Here is a 13,752-nt window from a genome sequence, read left to right on the forward strand (position 1 = left end):
GAGTTCTAGTAGTTTGGGGGTGGAGTCTTGGGTTTTCCATATAAAGAATCAGGTCATCTGCGAAGAGAGAGTTTGACTTCTTCATTGCCAATTTGGATACCTTTTATTTCTCTTTGTTGTCTGATTGCTGTTGCTAGGACTTCTAATACTATGTTTAACAAGAGTGATGAGAGTGGGCATCCTTGTCGTGTTCCTGATCTCAACGGGAAGGCTGCAAGCTTTTTCCCATTGAGGATGATATTTGCTGTGGGTCTTTCATAGATAGATTTGATGAAGTTCAGGAATGTTCCCTCTATCCCTATACTTTTAAGTGTTTTAATCAGGAACGGATGCTGGATTTTGTCAAATGCTTTTTCTGCATCAATTGAGAGGACCATGTGGTTATTCTCTCTTCTCTTATTGATTTGTTCTATCACATTGATTGATTTGTGAATGTTGAACCATCCTTGTAGCCCAGGGATGAATCCCACCTGGTCATGGTGGATAATCTTTTTAATGTGCTATTGGATCCTGTTTGCTCTTGGATCCTCTCTTGTTGAGAATCTTAGCATCCATATGCATCAGTGATATTGGTCTGAAATTCTCCTTTTTGGTAGGGTCTTTGCCTGGTTTGGGGATCAGGGTAATGCTGGCTTCATGGAAAGAGTCTGTAAGTTTTCCTTCTGCTTCAATTTTTTGAAACAGCTTCAGGAGAATAGGTATTATTTCTTCTTTGAAAGTTTGGTAGAATTCCCCAGGGAATCCATCAGGTCCTGGGCTCTTGTTTTTTGGGAGGTTTTTGATCACTGCTTCAATCTCATTACTAGATATCGGTCTATTCAGGTTGTCAATTTCTTCCTGGTTCAATTTTGGGAGTTTATAGTTTTCCAGGAATGCATCCATTTCATCTAGGTTGCTTAGCTTATTGACATAGAACTGTTGATAATAACTTCTGATGATTGTTTCTACTTCCTTGGTGTTAGTTGTGATCTTTCCCTTTTCATTCATAATTTTATGAATTTGGGCTTTCTCTCTTTTCTTTTGGATTAGTGTGACCAGTGGTTTATAGATCTTATTGATTCTTTCAAAAAACCAGCTTCTAGTTTCATTGATAGGTTCTACTGTATCTCTGATTTCTACCTCATTGATCTCAGCTCTAATTTTGATTATTTCTCTTATGTGTGGAGTTGGTTTGATTTTTTGTTGATTCTCCAGTTCTTTAAGGTGTAGAGATAGCTGCTGTGTTCTGTATTTTTCAATTTTTTTGAGAGAGGCTTGGATGGCTATGTATTTCCCCCTTAGGACGGCTTTTGCTGTATCCGATAGGTTTTGAACCGAAGTGTCTTCATTCTCATTGGTTTCCATGAATTGTTTCAGTTCTTCTTTGATCTCCTGGTTGATCCAAGCATTCTTAAGCAAGGTGGTCTTTAGCTAGTAATCTCTTTGATATCAGCCACAGCAACTTCTTTCAAGATATGTCTCCAAAGGCAAAGGAAACAAAAGCCAAAATAAACTTTTGGGACTTCATCAAAATCAAAAGCTTCTGCACAGCAAAGGAAACAGTCAAGAAAACAATGAGGCAACCCACGGAATGGGAGAAGATATTTGCAAATGACAGTACAGACAAAAGGTTGATATCCAGGATCTATAAAGAACTCCTCAGACTCAACACACACAAAACAGATAATCATATCAAAAAATGGGCAGAAGATATGAACAAACACTTCTCCCATGAAGACATACAAATGGCTATCAAACACATGAAAAAATGTTCATCATCACTAGCCCTCATGAAGATTCAAATTAAAACATTGAGATATCACCTTACACCAGTTAGAATGGCCAAAATTAGCAAGATAGGAAACAACATGTGTTGGAGGGGATGTAGAGAAAGGGGAACCCTCTTCCACTGTTGGTGGGAATGCAAGTTGGTGCAGCCTCTTTGGAGAACAGTGTGGAGATCCCTCAAGAAATTAAAAATAGAGCTTCCCTATGACCCTGCAATTGCTCTACTGGGTATTTACCCCAAAGATACAGATGTAGTGAAAAGAAGGGCCATCTGTACCCCAATGTTTATAGCAGCAATGGCCACGGTCACCAAACTGTGGAAAAAACCAAGATGCCCTTCAGCGGACGAATGGATAAGGCAGATGTGGTCCATATACACTATGGAGTATTATGCCTCCATCAGAAAGGACGAATACCCAACTTTTGTGGCAACATGGACGGGACTGGAAGAGATTATGCTGAGTGAAATAAGTCAAGCAGAGAGAGTCAGTTATCATATGGTTTCACTTATTTGTGGAGCATAACAAATAGCATGGAGGACATGGGGGGAGTTGGAAATTGGAAGGGGAGGTGAATCATGAGAGACTAAGGACTCTGAAAAACAATTTGAGGGTTTTGAAGTGGCGGGGGGTGGGAGGTTGGGGTACCAGATGGTGGGTATTATAGAGGGCACGGATTGCATGGAGCACTGGGTGTGGTGCAAAAATAATGAATACTGTTATGCTGAAAAGAAAAAAAAATGAAATGGATACAGGAGATATTTTGAAGTGGATGAAGTCAGAGCAGCTGTTTGGAAGGGTATGGTCATAGTGGTGATGTGAGGTTGTAAGTTGATTCTGACCTTTTGAACATTACTAGAAAGATTATATATTATTTCTCCCAACTCTGGGAACTGAAAATCAAGCCCTGCCCCAAGCCACAATCTCCTGTGCCCATCTGAAAGCCCACTTGTTCCACTACTTATACTCTTTTCCACTAATGACTGTTTCCTTCGAATGTTGTAATGATGTTATACAGAGAGGTAGTGTTTAACTGAATACCCAGTTAGAATAAGTAATGGTGAGGAAAGGGGGTTTGTAAAGACAACCTGAGGAGAATACCTGAGTAACCATTCATGAAAAATTGGACCTTGCAAGGGCTCTGGATTCAATATAGGTCAGAGTCCAAACTCCTTCATTCACTAGTTTTTATGTCAATTAAGAAAGTCCCTTTATTTGAACCTTAATTCCCTTCAAAGTAGAATGAGACTAATGGCATCTATCATAATGTTTGGGAAGTTTGAAAATAACATATATAAAACTACTGTTTTTTTCCTGTAAGTATTTAATAAGTTAGGTCCTCAGATAAAAAAAAAATGCAGGTAAGTTACAACTCAGAAAAGAGGTGAGTGTTTACAATGAAAAACCCAGATAGCTATTAAATTTGGGAAGTCAGGGTATACATAGGAGTGTTAAGATTTGGGAGAGAGGTATTGTGAGGAAGGTAGGTAAGGATGTAATCCAGATTACTTGTTTTCAAATCCTAGTGCTACCATTTAACAGCTGTATTTTTTTAGACAAATGACTTACATACTTTAGATTTCAGTTTACTCATCTGTAAAATGGGAATAATGATAATCCTACATGCCTGATTGGGTTGTTCTAGGGATTGAATGAGTTCAGTTAATATTTGTAAATCTTAAGTCCTAGCACATAGCAAGCATGGAATAAACATTCGTTTTCATTACGATTGCTTGGACTCCTGGGCACTATTTGATATCTTTTTGTTGTTTCAGAGAGAGTGAAAGGGAAGATTGGTGATACTTTTTTTTAATAGTTGAAAGACCATTGATTTTTATTTTGGATATAAAACAGCACAGGGGACCATCAGTCTTAAATTTGCAATTAAACAAATCAGAAAAACTATAAAAATCATAGTTGATCATAAAGCCAAGCTTATAAAGAAATCGAAACAAACCAAACATCAGAGTGCTAAAAGATCCTTATTGAATAGAAAACACTTAGCACTGCTTTTATTACTGAGGAAATGCTTACCACAGATAAAAGGAAAAAAACCACCTGAACTGCTAACACATGTGTAATAGCTGTGTCTGAGCTCTTGTAATAGATTTGAACTCCAAGGGACCCCAGCCATAGAGCAAGTTTCTACTCACCACCAGTTGGAACATTAAAAAATCAGATAAGAAAACATAAATCTAATGAAAATGCCAAAGAGCTCCACACAGAAAACTATAAAATATTACTGAGAGAAATTAAATAGGACCTAAAACATGGATCCAGCAGGTTTCTTGTTTAAAAAATGTTGAAATGTCTATACTTTTTAAATTGATATATACATTCGATCTAATCTATCAAAATGTCAAAGGCTGTTGTGAAGAAGTAGACAAGATGGTTCTAGGTTATATATAGAAATGCAAATAAAATAGAATAGCAAAAACTGTTGAAAAGGAGCAAAGTTGGGGGACTCGAACGAGCTGGTTTCAGAATTTACTATAAATGTACAGCAATGACGGCAGAGTGGTGTTGGCCTAAGCAGAGACAAATAGAATAATGAAATAAAGTCTAGAAGCAGACCCATACATATTTGGGTAACTGATTTTTCAAAAAGAATGACAAAGCTATTCTTTGGGGAAAGACCTTTCCACAAGTGTTGCTGGAACAAGTAGATATCTGTATGGAAGAAGGTACATTTGACTCTGATCTCATGCCGTAAACAAAAAGTAACTCCAGATGGATCATAGATGCAAATGTAAAACCAGACTCTGAGTTCTACAAGAAAACAGAAAAAGATTGTCATTTCCTCGGGTTAGGCAGGATGTCCTGTACAGGACAGAAAAATAAAAACTGAGCACTTTTAAAGTGTACTTTTTTTTTTTTTTTGTGAAGTGTCTGCTCTATGGCACATATTATAATGGAGTTACTTGTGTTGATTGATAGGAATTCTTTATATAGTCCTAAATATCTTCTGTCAAATACTCTGTAAATTTTATTTTACAGTTTGTGGTTTGTTTATTCATTTTTAATGAATTCTCTTAATGAGCAGAATTATAAAGAACACAAAATATTTTTGTAGAGAACATAAATACTCATTTGTTCTCTTTGTTTGTTGGCAGAATAGAATCCTCCCTCAGTGCCAAATCCTTTTGTCCTGAAATATGTCACAGTGCCTAAGTGCAGCCATCCTGAACCGTGTCTCTAATCCCCCGTGTATTCTAATCTCTAGTGCACCTGATTTCCTATATCTAAATTGACCAACATTCCTGTTCTCTTTGTGGTAAATAAAACAACAATGCAACTTTGTTGTGCTGCAACAAAGCAAGATTTTATGCGTTTTAGATTTTCATCAGAAAGCAATTCTTTGCAGCGCAACCCATCATGTTTTCATTATTTGGCACTCTATTTTGCCAAATAGGTGAAGAGGGGTATCTATGTGGAGGTGTTCGGGGGTAGACAGTTAGGGTATACTGAGCTTCCTGCAATGGGTTTGGGTGAAGGATATTTTAGTCTGCGAATAAGGAAAAGCGCAATAGAATGAAATTCTTTATCTAGTGGAACATGATAAATTCTGAGTCTGTAAATGTCCTATCGTGGGTTGACAAATAAATTTATGTACACCTCTGACTTAGAAACACAGTTACCGGCTGTATTTTAAAGAGCTGTAAGTCCTACTTGCAAAATATGTGCATCCTTAGTAGTCAGCTTGTTTTAAGAGCATGTAATTGCTCAAATGCTTTGGAAACATTGTATTACCATCTTGTTATAATTACGGCCAAGAGCTGATGAGGAGCAATCGCTTTTGAGGTGCCTCAATGAATTTATTATTCCACTGTCAATCCAGTTGAACTTTGAGCCCGATGGAAAGATAGGCTCCCTCTCTTGGCAGAGCTGAAAAGTGTCTAAATACACAATTTGTGGTGGTGGCTCATTTTAATCAGATCACCGTGGAATTCGGGTTACGTGTAACTCATAGTAAGTTTTTCCTTGATACAACTTTTGAGGGAAAAAAAGCATAATGAGGTCTGAAGCGGAGGTTGAGCTCCTACATTGACTTAGGATGCATCCAGTAGATATTAGTTGCTACAACTATTCTGAGGGAGAATTCTTGATTTGGGAGAGTATTCTGTCTTGGAATGATCATAGCATTGGGTCAGAAGACATGAGAGATACCACTTTTTTTTTAAAATTTTTAATTTTTTATAAACATATTTTTATCCCCAGGGGTACAGGTTTGTGAATTGCCAGGTTTACACACTTCACAGCACTCACCAAAGCACATACCCTCCCCAATGTCCATAACCCCACCCCCCTTCTCCCATCCCCCCCACCCCCAGCAACCCTCAGTTTGTTTTGTGAGATTAAGAGTCACTTATGGTTTGTCTCCCTCCCAATCCCATCTTGTTTCATTGATTCTTCTCCTACCCACTTAAGCCCCCATGTTGCATCACCACTTCCTCATATCAGGGAGATCATTAGATAGTTGCCTTTCTCTGCTTGACTTATTTCGCTAAGCATGATATGCTCTAGTTCCATCCATGTTGTCGCAAATGGCAAGATTTCATTTCTTTTGATGGCTGCATAGTATTCCATTGTGTATATATACCACATCTTCTTGATCCATTCATCTGTTGATGGACATCTAGGTTCTTTCCATAGTTTGGCTATTGTGGACATTGCTGCTATAAACATTCGGGTGCACGTGTCCCTTTGGATCACTACGTTAGTATCTTTAGGGTAAATACCCAGTAGTGCAATTGCTGGGTGATAGGGCACTTCTATTTTCAACATTTTGAGGAACCTCCATGCTGTTTTCCAGAGTGGCTGCACCAGCTTGCATTCCCACCAACAGTGTAGGAGGGTTCCCCTTTCTCCACATCCTCCCTAGCATCTGTCATTTCCTGACTTGTTCATTTTAGCCATTCTGACTGGTGTGAGGTGATACCGCATTGTGGTTTTGATTTGTATTTCCCTGATGCCGAGTGATATGGAGCACTTTTTCATGTGTCTGTTGGCCATCTGGATGTCTTCTTTGCAGAAATGTCTGTTCGTGTCCTCTGCCCATTTCTTGATTGGATTATTTGTTCTTTGGGTGTTGAGTTTGCTAAGTTCTTTATAGATTTTGGACACCAGCCCTTTATCTGATATGTCGTTTGCAAATATCTTCTCCCATTCTGTCAGTTGTCTTTTGATTTTGTTAACTGTTTCCTTTGCTGTGCAAAAGCTTTTGATCTTGATGAAATCCCAATAGTTCATTTTTTCCCTTGCTTCCCTTGCCTTTGGCGTTGTTCCTAGGAAGATGTTGCTGCGGCTGAGGTCGAAGAGGTTGCTGCCTGTGTTCTCCTCAAGGATTTTGATGGATTCCTTTCGCACATTGAGGTCCTTCATCCATTTTGAGTCTGTTTTTGTGTGTGGTGTAAGGAAATGGTCCAATTTCATTTTTCTGCATGTGGCTGTCCAATTTTCCCAGCACCATTTATTGAAGAGGCTGTCTTTTTTCCATTGGACATTCTTTCCTGCTTTGTCGAAGATGAGTTGACCATAGAGTTGAGGGTCTATTTCTGGGCTCTCTATTCTGTTCCATTGATCTATGTGTCTGTTTCTGTGCCAGTACCATGCTGTCTTGATGATGACAGCTTTGTAATAGAGCTTGAAGTCCGGAATTGTGATGCCACCAACGTTGGCTTTCTTTTTCAATATCCCTTTGGCTATTCGAGGTCTTTTCTGGTTCCATATAAATTTTAGAATTACTTGCTCCATTTCTTTGAAAAAGATGGATGGTACTTTGATAGGAATTGCATTAAATGTGTAGATTGCTTTATGCAGCATAGACATTTTCACAATATTTATTCTTCCAATCCAGGAGCATGGAACATTTTTCCATTTCTTTGTGTCTTCCTCAATTTCTTTCATCAGTACTTTAGAGTTTTCTGAGTATAGATTCTGTGCCTCTTTGGTTAGGTTTATTCCTAGGTATCTTATGGTTTTGGGTGCAATTGTAAATGGGATTGACTCTTTAATTTCTCTTTCTTCTGTCTAGTTAGTGTAGAGAAGTGCAACTGATTTCTGTGCATTGACTTTATATCCTGACACTTTACTGAATTCCTGTACAAGTTCTAGCAGTTTTGGAGTGGAGTCTTTTGGGTTTTCCACATATAGTATCATATCATCTGCGAAGAGTGATAATTTGACTTCTTCTTTGCTGATTTGGATGCCTTTAATTTCCTTTTGTTGTCTGACTGCTGAGGCTAGGACCTCTAGTACTATGTTGAATAGCAGTGGTGATAATGGACATCCCTGCCATGTTCCTGACCTTAGCGGAAAAGCTTTCAGTTTTTCTCCATTGAGAATGATATTTGCGGTGGGTTTTTCATAGATGGCTTTGATGATATTGAGGTATGTGCCCTCTATCCCTACACTTTGAAGAGTTTTGATCAGGAAGGGATGCTGTACTTTGCCAAATGCTTTTTCAGCATCTATTGAGAGTATCATATGGTTCCTGTTCTTTCTTTTATTGATGTGTTGTATCACATTGACTGATTTGCGCATGTTAAACCAACCTTGCAGCCCTGGAATAAATCCCACTTGGTCGTGGTGAATAATCCTTTTAATGTACTGTTGAATCCTATTGGCTTGTATTTTGGTGAGAATTTTCTCATCTGTGTTCATCAAGGATATTGGTCTATAGCTCTCTTTTTTGATGGGATCCTTTTCTGGTTTTGGGATCAAGGTGATACTGGCCTCATAAAATGAGTTTGGAAGTTTTCCTTCCATTTCTATTTTTTGGAACAGTTTCAGGAGAATAGGAATTAGTTCTTCTTTAAATGTTTGGTAGAATTCCCCCGGGAAGCCGTCTGGCCCTGGGCTTTTGTTTGTTTGGAGATTTTTAATGACTGTTTCAATCTCCTTACTGGTTATGGGTCTGTTCAGGCTTTCTATTTCTTCCTGGTTCAGTTGTGGTAGTTTATATGTTTCTAGGAATGCATCCATTTCTTCCAGATTGTCAAATTTGTTGGCGTAGAGTTGCTCATAGTATGTTCTTATAATAGTTTGTATTTCTTTGGTGTTAATTGTGATCTCTCCTCTTTCATTCATGATTTTATTTATTTGGGCCCTTTCTCTTTTCTTTTTGATAAGTCTGGCCAGGGGTTTGTCAATCTTATTAATTCTTTCAAAGAAGCAGCTCCTAGTTTCGTTGATTTGTTCTATTGTGTTTTTTTGGTTTCTATTTCATTGATTTCTGCTCTGATCTTTATGATTTCTCTTCTCCTGCTGGGCTTAGGGTTTCTTTCTTGTTCTTTCTCCAGCTCCTTTAGGTGTAGGGTTAGGTTGTGTAGCTGAGACCTTTCTTGTTTCTTGAGAAAGGCTTGTACCACTATATATTTTCCTCTCAGGACTGCCTTTGTTGTGTCCCACAGATTTTGAACCGTTGTGTTTTCATTATCATTTGTTTCCATGATTTTTTTCAATTCTTCTTTAATTTCCTGGTTGACCCATTCGTTCTTTAGAAGGATGCTGTTTAGTCTCCATGTATTTGGGTTCTTTCCAAACTTCCTCTTGTGGTTGAGTTCTAGCTTTAGAGCATTGTGGTCTGAAAATATGCAGGGAATGATCCCAATCTTTTGATACCGGTTGAGTCCTGATTTAGGACCGAGGATGTGATCTATTCTGGAGAATGTTCCATGTGCACTAGAGAAGAATGTGTATTCTGTTGCTTTGGGATGAAATGTTCTGAATATATCTGTGATGTCCATCTGGTCCAGTGTGTCATTTAAGGCCTTTATTTCCTTGTTGATCTTTTGCTTGGATGATCTGTCCATTTCAGTAAGGGGAGTGTTAAAGTCCCCTACTATTATTGTATTATTGTTGATGTGTTTCTTTGATTTTGTTATTAATTGGTTTATATAGTTGGCTGCTCCCACGTTGGGGGCATAGATATTTAAAATTGTTAGATCTTCTTGTTGGACAGACCCTTTGAGTATGATATAGTGTCCTTCCTCATCTCTTATTATAGTCTTTGGCTTAAAATCTAATTGATCTGATATAAGGATTGCCACTCCTGCTTTCTTCTGATGTCCATTAGCATGGTAAATTCTTTTCCACCCCCTCACTTTAAATCTGGAGGTGTCTTCGGGCTTAAAATGAGTTTCTTGGAGGCAACATATAGATGGGTTTTGTTTTTTTATCCATTCTGATACCCTGTGTCTTTTGACAGGGGCATTTAGCCCATTAACATTCAGGGTAACTATTGAGAGATATGAATTTAGTGCCATTGTATTGCCTGTAAGGTGACTGTTACTGTATATGGTCTCTGTTCCTTTCTGATCTACCACTTGTAGGCTCTCTCTTTGCTTAGAGGACCCCTTTCAAGATTGCCTGTAGAGCTGGTTTGGTGTTTGCAAATTCTTTCAGTTTTTGTTTGTCCTGGAAGCTTTTAATCTCTCCTTCTATTTTCAATGATAGCCTAGCTGGATATAGTATTCTTGGCTGCATGTTTTTCTCGTTTAGTGCTCTGAAAATATCATGCCAGCTCTTTCTGGCCTGCCAGGTCTCTGTGGATAAGTCAGCTGCCAATCTAATATTTTTACCATTGTATGTTACAGACTTCTTTTCCCTGGCTGCTTTCAGGATTTTCTCTTTGTCACTAAGACTTGTAAATTTTACTATTAGGTGACGAGGTGTGGGCCTATTCTTATTGATTCTGAGGGGCGTTCTCTGAACCTCCTGAATTTTGATGCTCGTTCCCTTTGCCATATTGGGGAAATTGTCCCCAATAATTCTCTCCAGTATACCTCTGCTCCCCTCTCTTTTTCTTCTTCTTCTGGAATCACAATTATTCTAATGTTGTTTTGTCTTATGGTGTCACTTATCTCTCGAATTCTCCCCTTGTGGTCCAGTAGCTGTTTGTCCCTCTTTTGCTCAGCTTCTTTATTCTCTGTCATTTGGTCTTCTATGTCACTAATTCTTTCTTCTGCCTCATTTATCCTCGCAGTGAGAGCCTCCATTTTTGATTGCACCTCATTAATAGCTTTTTTGATTTCAACTTGGTTAGATTTTAGTTCTTTTATTTCTCCAGAAAGGGCTTTTATATCTCTCGAGAGGGTTTCTCTAATATCTTCCATGCTTTTTTCGAGCCCGGCTAGAACCTTGAGAATTGTCATTCTGAACTCTAGATCTGACATATTACCATTGTCTGTATTGATTAGGTCCCTAGCCTTTGGTACTGCCTCTTGTTCTTTTGTTTGTGGTGAATTTTTCCGCTTTGTCATTTTGTCCAGATAAGAGTACATGAAGGAGCAAGTAAAATACTAAAAGGATGGCAACAACCCCAGGAAAATATGCTTTAACTAAATCAGAAGAGATCCCAAATCGTGAGGGGGGAGAAAGGGGATAAAAAGAGGTTCAAAAAGAAAGAAAGGAAAAAAAAAAAGATTTAAAAAAAAAGAAAATGAATAAAGAAAATTATAAAAAAGAAAAAATATATATATTAGATATACTAGTTAAAAAATGTTAAAAAAGAAAAGGGTAAAAGTTAAAAAAAAATTTTAGCAGAAGAAGAGAAAAAAAAATGAAAAAGAAAAAAATTAAATTAACTGCAAGACTAAAAAAATCACAGGGAGAAAGCGATGTGTTCCGTGCTTTGCTTTCTCCTCCTCTGGAATTCTGCTGTTCTCCTTGGTATTGATACCGCACTCCTTGGTAGGTGAACTTGGTCTTGGCTGGATTTCTTGTTGATCTTCTGGGGGAGGGGCCTGGTGTAGTGATTCTCAAGTGTCTTTGCCCCAGGGGGAATTGCACCGCCCTTACCAGGGGCCGGGCTGAGTAATCCGCTGGGGTTTGCTTTTGTTCCCTGAGAGCTTTCCGTAGAGTTCCGGAGGACGGGAATACAAATGGCGGCCTCCTGGTCTCCAGCCCGGAGGAGCCGAGAGCCCGGGGCCCCACTCCTCAGTGCACCCTCAAAAAACAGCGCCCAGTAACTCCCGTCTGCCTGACCTCCGGCCGCGCTCTGAGCTCACCGAGCCTGCGGCTGGCTGAAGGTAACACCGAGCTGTGATCTTACTGTCGGCTCTGTCTCTGTAGCCGGCTTTCCCGTTCCAATACCCGCAAGCTCTGCGACACTGAGACACCCCGATCCTTCTGTGACCCTGTGGGACCTGAGGCCATGCTGACCCCGCGTGGGCGTCACCCCGGTTTAGCCTCCGGAGCGATGTCCCTCAGCGGAACAGACTTATAAAAGTCCTGATTTTGTGCTCTGTTGCTCCCCTGCTTGCCGGGAGCCGGCCCCTCCCCCCGGGGTCTATCTTCCCGTCGCTTTGGATTCACTTCTCCGCCAGTCCTACCTTTCAGAAAGTGGTTGTTTTTCTGTTTCCAGAATTGCTGTTCTTCTTCTCTTCGATCTGCCGATGGATTTGCAGGTGTTTGCAATATTTAGATAAGCTATCTAGCTGATCTCCTGCTAGCTGAAGTAGTCTCAGCCTGCTACTTCTCCGCCATCTTGACTCCTCCCGCCACTTTTTTTTTTTTTTTAACTTTTTTCTTTACTACACCCATGAAGGGGATCTCTTTTCCCTTCTTTGAGAGCCCAATGATCCTAACCCTGGGTGGGTTAAGACAAGGGTATCATTGGCATTTTTAAAAATTCATATAACTGATTTTGAGTGGCCTTCCATACACCAGGAATAATATAAAAAGTGTGTGCTGTATGTTTCTTATGCATTTTAAAATGTGTATATACACATGCACATTTAATGTGCATGCATACACACACACATACACACATAGATGTTTGATCAGGTAAAAATTATTCTGCAGCATTAATTGGCCTGTTCATAAAGCACTTTCTGGAGAACAAATTAGCAGGCTCAATTGACCAAATTGTAAATGTGTATAACCTTTGACCAAATTTCACTTCTAAAAATCTAACCTACAGAGATCTTTGCCCATTCTTAAAGGCATGTATCCATTGCAACCTTCTTATAGTACTAAAAATTTGAACAGTTCATGTGTGTACAAAATACTCCAAAAGGAATTTTAAACTGCTAGTTGAGAATAAAGGAACTATGCAAACAGTACTGAAGAGGAATTCTTCTCTGTACTTGTGAATTTTAAGATGGTATACAGGTATTACTTGTTAAGTTAAATAGTAAGAAAAAAAATCATATGTAAGATTTTTTTCAGTAGTGATCTATTAATGAAATAGTACATGCTCACATTAGAATACCATTAACAATAGTGTGAAAATTGCATGATATAGAACATATTGATAGATTCAAAATATTGCTATTTAAATTGGTAGCTTCACAAGATATATTGAAACATGAACAAAAGTGCTACCTTTTGTCAGTAGTTGAAAAATTTGCTGTTTGACTCTTTCCTTTTTAGTGTGTGAGTTGTCTGGCCTGCATGTATTCTGTAAGGAAGTGATTGTTTATGTAGCTGTCTATAGTGTGTTCAAGTGTCTTTCCAAAAGATAGATCTAAGTTCTTGTCCTTGGAACCTGTGAAAGTGATCTTATTTGGATATCGTCTTTGCAGGTGTAACTTAGTTAAGGATTTTGAGATGAGATCATTGTGGATTATCTAATCTGGTGACAAGTATCCTAAACAGATGCGGTGACAAGTATCCTAAACAGAGTTGGACAGAGGCAGATTTTAGACAAAAGAAGAAAAGACAGAGGCAGAGATTGCCATGATGTGGCCACAAGCCAAGTTAAGACCTGACGCCACCAGAGCTGGCAAAGGCAAGAAATCCTTCTGCCCTGGAGCCTTTAGAGGGAATAGAGTCCCACAGATGACTTGATTTTAGACTTTTGGAGTCCAGAGATGTGAAAGAATAAATTTGTTGTTTGAGCTACCAGGTTTGTGGTATTTTGTTATAGAAGCACAGGAAACTAATATACCATACATCTAAGTAAAAAAATATGATAGGCTTAATATGCAGAAGAGATTGGAGAATTTTAAAGCTTAGATTATTTCATATTTTCTTAGTGTGT

This window comes from Mustela erminea, chromosome 11 (genome assembly GCF_009829155.1).
Source record: "Mustela erminea isolate mMusErm1 chromosome 11, mMusErm1.Pri, whole genome shotgun sequence".
NCBI classification, from domain to species: Eukaryota; Metazoa; Chordata; class Mammalia; order Carnivora; family Mustelidae; genus Mustela; species Mustela erminea.